Below are 12,970 nucleotides of genomic sequence, written 5' to 3'. Positions count from 1 at the left end.
AGGACATTTGTTAGTAAGGAAGAGAAGCAAGCACCAAGATTTTAAGCAGGAAAGGACAGGCTAACTCTACTGTTTTGTGCAAATGCAGTTGGTTTTATGATAAGAACTGCTCTTATCTATAAAACAGCTAAACCCCTGAGCCTTGAAGAGAAAACATAAACACCAGCTGCCAGTCTTCCGGTTGTATAACTAGAAGGCTTGGACAACAAGAACCCTGTTTCTGGATTGGTTCCATAGATGCTTTGTCCCTGAAGTCAGGAAGTACCTTGCCAGTAAGGGACTGCCTTTTAAAGTTCTTTTGATATTGAATGATGCCCCTGGCCATCCAGATCCCTATGAGTTCAACACCAAAGGCCTTGAATTGGTCTCATTGTTCTCAAACACAATGTCTCTAATCCAGCTTCTAGATCAGGTAGCCATAAGGACCGTTAAGGCACATTACACATGGTACACTATGGAAAAGATTGTCAATGCTATGGAAGAGAACTCTGATAGAACATCATGAAAATCTGGAAGGATTACATCGTTGAAGAAGCCATCGTTGTTATGGAAAAAGCCGTCAAGCCCAAAACAATAAATTCCTGCTGGAGAAAACTGTCCAGCGTGACTTCACAGGATTTACAACAGAGCCAATCAAGGAAATAATGAAGCAGATTGTGGAGGTGGAAAAAAAAAGGTGGTGGTGGGTGGTGGGAAGGGTTTCAAGATGTGGATCTTGGAGAAATTAAAGAGCTAATCAGCACCACACCAGAGGAATGAACAGAAGACAACCTGATAGAGATGAGTGTTTCTGAACCTGTGCCAGACAATGAAGAAGATGTAGAAGAAGCCGTAGGAGAAAACAAGTTGACATTAGGCAATTTAGCAGAAGGGTTCTGATTATTCAAGATTGCTTTTGACTTCTTTTATGACATGTACCCTTCTATGATGCATGCACTGAAACTAAAGCAAACTGTGGAAGAATTGGTACCATATAGGCACATTTTTAGAGAAATTAAATAGCAAAAAAGTCAGACAGAAATTATCGTGTATTCAATTTCCATAAAGTTACACTAAGTGTGCCTGTGTCTCCTGACTACACTTCAACCTCTTCCACCTCAGCCACCCCGAGAAAGTAAGACCAACCTTTCCTCTTCAGCCTACTCAGCCTGAAGACGAGGACAAAGACTTTTATTTAATTAATTAATTAATTTATTTATTTATTTATTTATGAGATGGAGTCTCGCTCCCATTGCACAGGCTGGAGTGCAGTGGCGTGATCTCGGCTCACTGCAACCTCCACCTCCTGGGTTCAAGTGATTCTCTTTCCTCAGCCTCCTGGGTAGCTGGAATTACAGGCACGCACCACCACGCCCAGTTAATTTTTATATTTTTAGTAGAGATGGTGTTTCGCCATGTTGGCCAAGCTGGTCTCGAACTCCTGACCTCAGGTGATCACCTGCTTCGGCCTCCCAAAGTGCTAGGATTACAGGCATGAGCCACTGCGCCTGGCCAAAGACTTTTATGATCCACTTAATAGCAAATACATTTTTTATCATGATTTTCTTCATAACATTTTCTTTTCTCCAGCTTTTGTTATAAGAATACAGTATATAATACATTTAACATACAAAATATTTGTTAATCAGCTGAGTTATCAGTAAGGCTTCTGGTCAACAGTAGGTTATTAGTGATTATGTTTTTGAAGAGTCTAAAGTTATATGGAGATTTTCAACTGCACAGGGAGTGCCTCTAGCCCCCACATTGTTCAAGGGTCAACTATATTTTCTTCATATATACGTGTGTGTGTGTGTATGTGTGTGTGTGTGTGTGTATATATATATATATATATATATTTCATTGAAATTTCAATGAAGACTTTTGAAGACTACATAGACCTTTTAGCAGCTTCACGACCTAGAAATGTCTTTCTCAAAGACCTGGGAGCCATTTCTTTAAAGTGTAAACATCAAGTGAGGTAGCACCCCATCTCCCAGTTTTTGTGGGAGTGTAGAAATCTAACTTTGGTGGGCACCTTGCTCCAAATTGCAAAGCTATGTCCTGTTATAAAGATATGATTATTTTTTCCTCTAGATAAAGCCAATTAACTAGCACAGAATGTCACCTCAATTACTAGGTAAAGTTTGGGTGAAATATGTGTGACAACAATGCTGCCAAATCTTCTTACTTGAGGACTAGTCATTATTTATTTACTTGAAAACATGTAAACAATGGATTGTATCTGCTTGGCTGTATTAGCGGGTGAGATTCCTTTCTGTTTTTGCAGTCTCTTAGTGAGTTACTTGGAATGTGCATCATGCTCTGGTTTAATGCTGACTCAATAATAAAACGTTCTTTCTCTACTACCATTGTGGAGAGGAATTCTGGGTTAGGAGAAGATTTTGTGTTTAATTATATTTCCCCAACAATTTTGTTGATGAGAACATGGAAATATATGGTAGCTCCTGACATGAGCAGACAACTGACAGTCTGTAACCATAAAACAATCAGGTAGGAGACCTGGAATTATAAAAAGTCTTCTTTCTAGTGCTCTCTTTTTTGGGATTACTACCTAGACAATCCAACCTGTCCAAATTCAATATGTTACTATTAAATAAACATGGGTAATGTAGACTCTAAAATTCAATCAGGGTCATCATATGGTTGAAAAATATGGGAAGACAGGAATATTGCCTTCAAGTCTCTCTCTTAAATAGTTAATATCTCTCTGTCACATTTGTGATGGTTATGCACATGAGAATCCAGTTATGTAGTGGTGGGAGGATGTTTCTTTTGATTTGGATAGATTAACACATCCTTGGAGGGGCTTCATCCTGAACGAATGAGTTCCTGGTATTTATGGGATAAATATTGTTCTAAGAGTAGTGTTAAAAATGATTTAGGGCTGGTCAAAGTACAGTGCTGTTTACAACTAATTGATCACAACTGATTATAGATTTCTTGGTGTCTTCTCCACTCCCACTGTTTTACTTGACTAGCCTTAAAAAAGATTCAGATAGGCTGGGCATGGTGCCTCTCGCCTGTAATCCCAGCACTTTGTGAGGCCCAGGCAGGCAGATCACCTGAGGGCAGGAGTTTGAGGAGCAGCCTGACCAACATGGAGAAACCTTGTCTCTACTAAAAATACAAAATTAACCAGGCATGGTAGTGCATGCCTGTAGCTTGTGATGAGCCGAGATAGCGCCATTGCACTCCAGCCTGGGCAACAAGAGCGAAACTCTGTCCAAACAAAACAAAACAAAACAAAACAAAAGATTCAGATAGCCAGATGAAAAGAAAAAAGAGGGGAAATGCAAAAATTAAAGGCACTTTCTTTTTCATGGAGACCTCCTCCTCCTTTCTCTGCTGTGCCTGCTCCCTCTGCTTCCCCTGCATGTCCTTATCCTTCTTTGCTTCTAACTGACTGTAGTGGCTCCCAGGCAAGGGGGAGGTGATGATCTTTTAGAGAATAGATTTCCCTGTAAAGGGAGATGAAGGTACAACTTTCTACAACTACCTGCTCTATTTGAGGATACAAGTTTGCCTGGTGGCCTAGCCCTGAGTCTACTTTATGTTTTAGACCAGATTCCACCTCCAGGAGGTCTTATCATCTACATACCACACAACACACAACTAGAAAGGCAGAAATAATAAAGAGACATTATCATGGGATGATTGAGAACTTGGATAAAAGACTGTGCTGTGGTTTGAATGTGTCCTCCAAATTTCATGTGTTGGAAACTTAATCCCCAAATTCGTATTTGATAGTATTTGGAGGTGGGGCCTTTGGGAGGCAGTTAGGATTAGATAATTTCATTAGAGTAGGGCCCCCATGATGGGACTGGTGGCTTTATAAGAAGAGGAAGAGATACCTTAGCTGACATGCTGTTACTCTTTTGCCATGTGATACCTTCCAGCACGTTATGTCACAGCAAGAAGGCCCTCACTAGATGCTGGCTCCTTGATGTTGTACTTCCCAGCCTCCAAAATCATAAGGTAAATAAACCTCTGTTCTTTATAGATTACTCAGTCTGTGGTATTCAATTATAGCAACAAAAAATTGGCTAAGACAGACTGTGTTCCCATATGAGGCAACAGAATGGAGAGTAGCTGCACTTGTCACTTGGAAAAAGACAGGCAACCAAGGTATTAAACTTATGAATGTCAAAACTGGAACTGAAGTGTTGTGTAGTTTACATTTTTATTGTCTCAATGTGAGGAAAACCAGACCTTCCTATTTGGATAGCCAGCAAAGCTGATGCCATTGAGTAGCTAGCTACCCAGGACTCTTGGGTGGTTCAGATCCTTTTCTTACTCATTTAAAGGCTTCTCTTCCCTGTGCCCCAGAAATATGCAGTACTATGCAGCATGTTTTCAGTTTACAGCCCCATGTGTGGAGATGTGTACTGGCTACTGCATGGAATTTTGCAACGAGCAGACTTTGATCCTTTGATGGAGCAAGGATGTTGGTGCCCAGAAGATTACCACATCAGGGGTATGGTGGCCAAGAGAAGTTGACTATCCACCATCCCCCACAAATATGGATAATCTGAGGATAGAGGTTCCTTGAAACCTTTCTTGTAAAGAGGAACTGGAAGATATTGCAGGTGTTCACTCATACGACAGGTGAGTACCTCATTAATTTCCATCAGTGACTTGTTCAGGCATTCTAAAAATTTATTGGCATGGAGGATCCAAGGTCATATAAAAATTGCCCTCTGGCTCTAACCACCTTTATTTTAGCTCTCTCACTGACTATCCAAACCCAAATTAAGGAAAAGGTAGTAGGATGGCAAAGGCAAACTATTATTCAAATCTTAGCAGCAGCTACTCAGTTTTGGGATAATCTAAGAACAAAAAAAGAAAAAAAGTGATTAAAGTTTGCTTTGTTCTCTGCTTAGTTAGAACTCTTTACTGAAGGGAATAACCCCGCAATGACCAATCCAGAAAGGGAAGAAAGAAAGATGGGAGGCTATATGTTGTTATTGCAAGAAGCCAGGGTGTTGGAAGAGGGATTGCAGAAGGACACTCTGGATGATGCAGAAACTGCAAAGATAAGAGAATTAGGAGAGCCTAGAACAAAACTTTCAGCGAGGAAATACTTGGCAGATGGTTCAAAATTGACAAATTGAGGGAATCCCAAAGGTGAGAACTAGTGGACTGTAATGTGTCAATAACTTTTCCCATCTGGTGACAGGTTAATACAGGTTATGAATGTTTTGGGTCAGCCTTCTACTTGTCCCCTTTCCTCTGTCACTCCCATAAAGATAGGTCCTTTGACTAAGGAACATGTGTTCTTCATTTCTCCTGGATCTCCTATAAACCTACTGGTGAGAGACATGCTGTGCAACTTAATAGCTACTGGATTCTGTACTGTGGATGAAGTGTCTGTGGAGCCTTTTGGGAGAAGGCACCTGATTTGGATACTATATACTTCTGAAAGAAAAGAGGTATGGCAAAGAGTGGCAGTCTCATACTGTGCTGGAAAAGTCCCCACAAGCTGAAACAAGTCACTTAAATGTGAAGTAAAAAACTATAAATCTTCTAGAATAAAACACAGGAGAAAATCTTCATGACCTTGAGTTAGGCAAAGATTCTTAGATACAACACCAAAAGCATGACCCATAAAAGAAAAAATAAATAAACTGAACTTCATAAAAAATGAAAAAAAAATTGCATTTCAAAATATTCCATTGAGGAAATGAGAAGACAAGCCACAGACTGGGAGAAGATATTTGCAAATCATATATCTGATAAAGGACTTGTATCCAGAATGCATTAAGAACTCTGATAACTCAATCATAATAATGATAATAATAATCAGACAACTGAATTTAAAAGTAAACAAAAGACTTGAAGGAGCATTTAATCAAAGGGAATGACAATATTGGATTAATTTGAGATATAAAAAATAGCTTAACAAAAAGATGAGCCATGGCTATGTGTCAACAATATCCTTTGTTGAGACCTCAATTAAACATAATAAAACCAGTTATAAAATAATTAGAAAAACATGTAATCCCCATGCTTTGGAAGGCCAAGTTAGGAGGATCAGTTGAGGTTAGGAGTTTGAGACCAGTCTGGGCAACATAGTGAGACCTCGTCTCTACAAAAAATAAAAATAAAAAAAAATTAGCCGGGCGTGATGGCAGGTGCCTGTAGTCCTAGCTACTTGGGAGGCTGAGATGGGAGGATTACCTGAACTTTGGAGTTTGAGGTTACAGTGAGCCATGATCACACCACTGCACTCAAGCCTGGGTAACAGAGTGAGACCCTGTCTCAAACAAACAAACAAACAAAAACAAAGGATAATTTAAAAGGGGTACTTACCCTGTAGTAATCCCACATTTCCAGTAAAGAAGAAAGGTAAATTTGATAAAGGTGGGTAAGCTCTGTATAGATTTGTACTGATTTTAGAGAAGTAAATTAATTTGTTGTCCCATTAACACCTGTAGTTACTAATCCTTCATCTATTCTGATGTCAGTATCGTCTGAAAAAAATATTTTTGTTTTTCTATGCTCTGCCCTCCCTTCCTCTCTCTCTCTCCCTCCCTCCCTCTCTCCTTCCCTCCCTCATTTCCTTCCTCCCTTCCTCCCTTCTTTCCTTCCTTCCCTCCTTCCCTTCTTCCCTTTTTTCCTTCCTTCTTTTGTTCCTTCCCCCTCTTTCTTTTCTTGTAAGTGGACAAGTCTAAATTCTTATTTGCTCATAAAGGAGTCTGATGCTTATGGCAGACAATTCCTCAAGGGTTTTGAGACTCCCCCTACTGTTTTATCTAGTCATTTACAGAAACACTTAGAGAAATTTGTTTCACCAGAAGGATCTATAATTTTTCAAAATATAGATGATTTTGCTGGTAGCTTCAGAAACTAAGGAGCAATGCAAAACGAACACTTTGACTTTGTTACAATTCTTTGCTTCACAAGGGCATAAGGCCTCACTAGATAAATTGCAACATTGCTTTTCTGAGTAAACTATTTAAGGCATCTGTGTTCAGCTGTGGGCCTTAGAGTGGTACAATCTAAGAGTCATCTCATTTTGCAGATCTAACGGCCAAATGTAGTGCTGTGGTTGGAATGTTTATGTCTCATTCTCTCCCCAATTCGTATGTTGAACCCTAATCTCCAATGTGATGGTATTAGAAATAGGGCCTTAGGAGGTGATTAGGGTGTTGCCCTAATGAATGGGTTGAATGCCATTATAAAAAAAGGCCTCAGAGACCTTCCTGGCTCCTTCCATCATGTGAGGATGCAACCAGAAGGCACCATCTATGAGGAAGTGAATCCTTACCAGACACTGAATTTACCAGCATCTTGATCTTGTACTTTCTAGCCTCCCAAAATGTGATTAATAAATGCCTATTGTTTGTAAGCTACCCAGTTTATGGTATTTTGTTATAACAGCCCAAATGGACTGAGACACAGTTTTGGTACTAATACGGTATTAAAGAGAGTAGATTCCAGGTTTTGCAGAGTGGGCAAAACCTCTGATGGAGCAACTACATGATAATCCTTCAGATCTTCTGGTTTGGTTCCTAGAATCTGAAGAGGCTTTTGAACAGCAGAAATTGGTGATAGCCTCTCTGTTAGCTTTGAAATGTCCAAAGTTTGAAAAATCTGACCTGATTTATGTAATATTCCTGTTCAAAATGATATAATAATGTTTATGAATTGGTAATGTAGTATGGCTAAAAGTGACCCACTTAAAAAGCTTCCTAGCTGCAGCGACTTATCACATGGCTTCGGAAGCTTATGCTTTATCTGCAATTAATTCTGCATAAGCAGATGAGTTAATACCAGTTAGTAGAACTGCAATTCTTAGTTCTGGAGTAAAAATAAACATAAAAATATAAACATAATAAATATATGTTTGGTGTCTGTCATGCAACAGATAACATTTTTTAAATAGAGGATTTTTGACTTCAATAACAACTAAAAAAATCACATGGAAAATTGATAGCTGATTTGTTAGGGACTTCACACCTGCTTTCTCAGGTACCAGTAATTCATTTTGCTGATAGAGCTGTAAAAGCTGCTTTTATTTATTTTTGATTTTTATGTTTTAGATAAAGTCTCTCTGTGTCACCCAGGCTGGAGTGCAATGGCACGATCTTGGCTCACTGCAACTTCCGCCTCCAGGGTTCAAGCGATTCTCCTGCCTCAGCCTTCCAAGTAGCTGGGACTACAGGCATGTGCCATCACACCCAGCTAATTTTTATATTTTTAGTAGAGACAGGGCTTCGCCATGTTGGCCAGGCTGGTCTTGAACTCCTGACCTCAGGTGATCTGCCTGCCTCGGCCTCCCAAAGTGCTGAGATTATAGGCGTGAGCCACTGCGCCCTGCCAAAAGCTGCTTCTAAAACATGGCTGGCTCCAAACTTAGAAGCTCTATTTTTAATACGACAAGAAGTTTTTGTTCATTTTTTAAAATGTGCTTCACAAAAAGAAATGAGCAAATGAATTGAAAAAGGAGCTAAAAGAAATTTGATTGGACTGTGGGAATTACCTAACAGTAATTCCTATACTTCAGTCCCAATTTGCTTGGTTAGTGGTGGTGTGTCATCGACACAATGATGTGAACAAAAGAGGAATTTTAAAGGCATTAGACCCCTACTAGGCCTACCAAAAAGATACAATTGTTCACAACATATTAAAGAGATTTGCTATGTAATGTATGCTATTGATATGCTATTCTTTACGGGCACTCCATATATAAGCACAGGAAGTTCTCTGTAACCAACTTTACCAGGAACGTGGTGGCAGTTAGATTTCACAGAACTAATGCTTATAAAAGGCAAGAGATATTGTCTAGTTGTGGTATGTATGACATTTGGATGGCCTGAAATCTTTCTGTCTTCAAAAGCTGATCTTCAGTTAAGCAAGATGAATAAACTCTAAAGATCTACTGTACAACATTGTGCCTATAGCTAGTAATACTATATTGTACTCTCAAAAATTTGTTAAGAGGGTAGATCTCTTGTTAAATGTTCTTACCACAATCAAATAAAATTTAAAAAGCTGATGTTTGGAACAGGAAACCAAACACCGCATGTTCTCACTCATAAGTGGGAGTTGAACAATGAGAACACATGGACATGGGGAGGGGAGCATCACACAGTGGGGTCTGTTAGGGGATGGGGAGCAAGGGGAGGGAGAGCATTAGGACAAATACCTAATGTATGCAGGGCTTAAAACCTAGATGACGGGTTGATAGGTGCAGCAAACCACCATGGCACATGTATACCTATATAACAAACCTGCACGTTCTGCACATGTATCCCAGAACTTAAAATAAAAATAAAAAACTGATGTTCAGGCAGTGGTAAAGTTTCTCTTAAAACTCACAATTCCCACTTCTGGGATACCAGAGCACATTGACTAGGACAGAGGAAGTCATTTTACTTCTACTGTTGCCCAGGAATTATGCCAAATGTGTGCAGATTGCTATAAACCTCAGTCCTTTGGACAAGTAGAGTGAATGAATCAAACTCTAAAATTAAACTACTTGGCCAAGATTTAGTAATCTAACACGTAAAATGGCTTAGAGCTTTGCCACTAGCCTTATCAAAAATTAGAGTGACCCCTGCAAGTAAGCATAGTATCTCTCCCTTTGAACTTATGGTTGGCAGGCCTATGAACTTGGGTCTGAGACCATGTTCTGTTCCCAATTTAACTGAATCCTCTCATAATAATGTTCAATAGTTAAAAGGCCTTCTCTTTTCCCTAGAAACCCTGAGACTTAAAGTTATAAGGACTTGCCTGAGTCAGTCTGCCACCCTTATAGAACAGTAGACTTCATCCACATAAAGGTATTTCAAAGGAAAGACAGGTTGTCACACCATTGGGAGAGACCCTTTCAGGTGCTGCTGATCACTCATACTGCTATCAAAGTAAAGGAGAACCATAGCTGGATTCATGCTTTCTATGTGAAGCCAGCACCGCAGGAGGACTAGACAGTTGTTCCCACAAAGAACTTTGCTAGAGTAATGGATATTGGTACTGAACTCAACTGAAAAGAGGTATTCTTTATTTTTAAAAAAATTTTTTCATACACGGTATCACTCTGTCCCCCAGGCTGGAGTGCTGGAGTGCAATGGTGTGATCTTGGTCACTGCAACCTCCGCCTCCCAGATTCTAATGATTCTCTTGCCTCAAAAAGATGTATTCTAAAAAATTGATTGCTATTCTCATAGTACTACTCAGGCAGAGGTTATTTGAATCACCACAATAAAGAATCACATTTATTGGAAAGCAAACATTATTATTACACCAAAATTTCTGCACTCCCAGTAATGGTTCCTCCAACTACATATTTCCAATGAGCTCTAAACTGTACTCCCACTGTGGATATGCTCTGGATTATTGGCCGAGTACAAGTGAGATCATCCTCATTAGTAATTTTTGATAATAACAAAGTTAAAGTAATTAGTATGCATCCAGGTACTCAAGTTCTAACTTTAACACAAAAATGTTTTATTAACTGGCTTGATTGAAAGAATGACATAAAAAAGAAAAATATCTAATTAACAGATGAACAGAAATCTGGCACCTACAGATTACTAGCAACCACAAAAGACAGATATAGTGTCACTACTAACATTGGGAGGCAGATTTTCTCCAGTATGGGTGGATAAACAAAGGTGGATGCCTGTTATTTATAGAGATTTAGCTGACTGTTATATAACTATTTAGACCAGTGGAAAAAATGGCCCATAGGATGGATTTTTCCTTAAGGCTTAAAACACTAAAGTTGGCTGGACATGGTGGCTTACACCTGTAATGCCAGCCCTTTAGGAGGCCAAGGCAGGTGGATCGCTTGAGCCCAGGAGTTTAAGACCAACCTGGGCAACACAGCGAGGCCTCATGCCCTACAAAAATATAAAAATTAGCTGGGTGTTGTGGTGTGTGCCTATAGTCCCAGCTACTTGGGAGGTTGAGGTGGGGGAATTGCTTGAACCCAGGAGTTTGAGGTTTCAGTGAGCTATGATCATGCCACTGCACTCCAGCCTGGGCGACAGAGTGAGACCTTGTCTCAAAAAACAAAACAAACAAACAAAAACAAAAAAAGAAAACACGAACAAAAAACCAAAAACCAAACACAAAGCAAATTAAAGTTGTGCACATTAAACACTAGAAGTTCAATCCGTACTCTAAAATCAGTGTCTTGTAAGACTTTTAACTAGATGATGGCCATGGATTTCTTTCTACTTCTCATCTTAAAACAAAGTTATTTAGGAAGATGGAGCAATCACTGAATGGCCTAAATTACCATGTAAATGTGATGTTACTCATGTAATTGATGGAAACTCAGGAGAAATTTATTGGGGCATCAAAGAAAAACTCTTAATTAAAAACTGAAATTAGCATGGTTCTGAGTTAAGCTACTCTATAGGCTTGGATTGGGCAAGACTTCATGAGGAACTACAAAATATTGCTCCATAGTTAATTATTTGAAAGTGCAAGCAATAAAGAAATCACAATTTGTAAAATTAATGTATGAATGAAACTTTTTTTGTTGCTAATTAAGACTTCGGGCTTCTGCCATCTTTTCAGCCTCAGCTGGATAGGCACAGAGACACTTCTGAAAGGAACACAATGGTGGCTGCCCAAGGACAGCCCCAAGTCCAGTTCAAATTGGTATTGGTTGGCGATGGTGGTACTGGAAAAACTGCATTCATGAAATGTCATTTGACCAGTGAATTCGAGAAGTGTGTAGCCACCTTAGGTGTTGAGGTTTATCACCTTGTGTTCCACACCAACAGAGGATCTATTAAGTTCACTGTATGAGATACAGCTGGCCAGGAGAAATTTGGTATACTGAGAAATGGCTATTGTATTCAAGCCCAGTGTGCCATTATAACATTTGAGGTAACATCCTGAATTATTTACAAGAATGTGCCTAACTGGCATAGAGATCTGGTATGAATATGTGAAAACATCCTCATGTTGTATGGCAACAAAATGGATATTAAAGATGGGAAACTGAAGGAAACATCTATTGTCTTCTACTGAATAAAGAATCTTCAGTATTATGACATTTCTGTCATAAATGCCAAAAAGTATAACTTTAAAAAGCCCTTCCTCTGTCTTGCTAGACAGCTCATTGGAGACCCTAACTTGGAATTTGTTGCCATGCCTGCTTGTGCCTCACCAGAGGTTGTCATGGACCCAACTTTGGCAGTGTAGTATGAACATACTCTAAATCAGAGGTTGCTTGGACAACTGCTCCCCTAGATGAGGATGATGACCTGTGAGAATGAAGCTGGAGCCCAGTGTCAAAAGTCTACTATTATAGGCAGCTGTTTTGTGATGTCAAGTGGTACACTGTGTGTGCCACTTTATTATCTAGCTAAGGGCAACATGTGCTCCATCTGTGGGATGCTGAAGGAGATGAATGGGCTTTGGAGTGAATGTGACAGTTTAAAAAATACCTTCATTGTTTGGACCTGCATATTTAGCTGTTTGGGAATGCAATTGATTTCTTCTTGAGTTTCAAATGTAAGACTGCTACTGTCACATCACAATATTCAGTTGTGCCTAACTGGCATAGAGATTTGGTATGAGTATGTGAAACATCCTTATGTTGTTCAGTGGGGAAATTTTGTTTGTTACTGTCATTGCCATTCCTTTTTGTTTAGAATCAGAATAAAAGTGTATTTCAAATATCTTTTAAAAATCTAATTTAACTATTCAGCATTAGTATAATATATTCAAAGGTTTTTTCCCCAAGGCAGATAAAAATTTCTAAAAATTTCACTTTCTACAAATTTAGTAATTCTAATGTTCTATCATGCTTCTAATAATTGCTTTGCTTTGTATTTTACTACAGATTTGCTGATTTTAGATGGCTACAACTGCCCAGAGAAAGGGGAAAAAACCACAATAAAGATAACTAAAAAAAATTTCACGTTACTATTTTATAGTAATACAGGCAGGAGATTGTAAGGACAGATACAAATTAACAATAAGAGGCTTAGTTACCCCAGTTGAAAAT

The 12,970-nt window shown here is 39.1% G+C and overlaps 1 protein-coding gene and 1 pseudogene across 2 annotated transcripts in view; both read left to right on the top strand.

Annotated features, from left to right (window-relative positions):
- RBMX (RNA binding motif protein X-linked) overlaps positions 1–12,970 on the top strand; it is a 96,898-nt gene that overhangs the window by 62,816 nt on the left and 21,112 nt on the right. Inside the window, exons 11-12 of one of the 2 annotated variants that reach the window (XR_012429912.1) lie at positions 3,897–3,975; positions 4,358–4,605. The gene's annotated coding sequence lies outside the window, so the exon portion shown is untranslated. Of the gene's footprint in view, positions 1–3,896; positions 3,976–4,357; positions 5,653–12,970 lie in introns of those variants that run through there. The other variant, XR_012429911.1, reaches the window with a different exon arrangement.
- LOC141409397 (GTP-binding nuclear protein Ran-like) lies at positions 11,446–12,374 on the top strand (annotated as a pseudogene).

This window comes from Macaca fascicularis, chromosome X, assembly GCF_037993035.2.
Source record: "Macaca fascicularis isolate 582-1 chromosome X, T2T-MFA8v1.1".
Taxonomy (NCBI): Eukaryota; Metazoa; Chordata; class Mammalia; order Primates; family Cercopithecidae; genus Macaca; species Macaca fascicularis.
The sequence above is the reverse complement of the archived record's forward strand: the minus strand, read 5'-3'. Positions and strand labels throughout refer to the sequence as shown.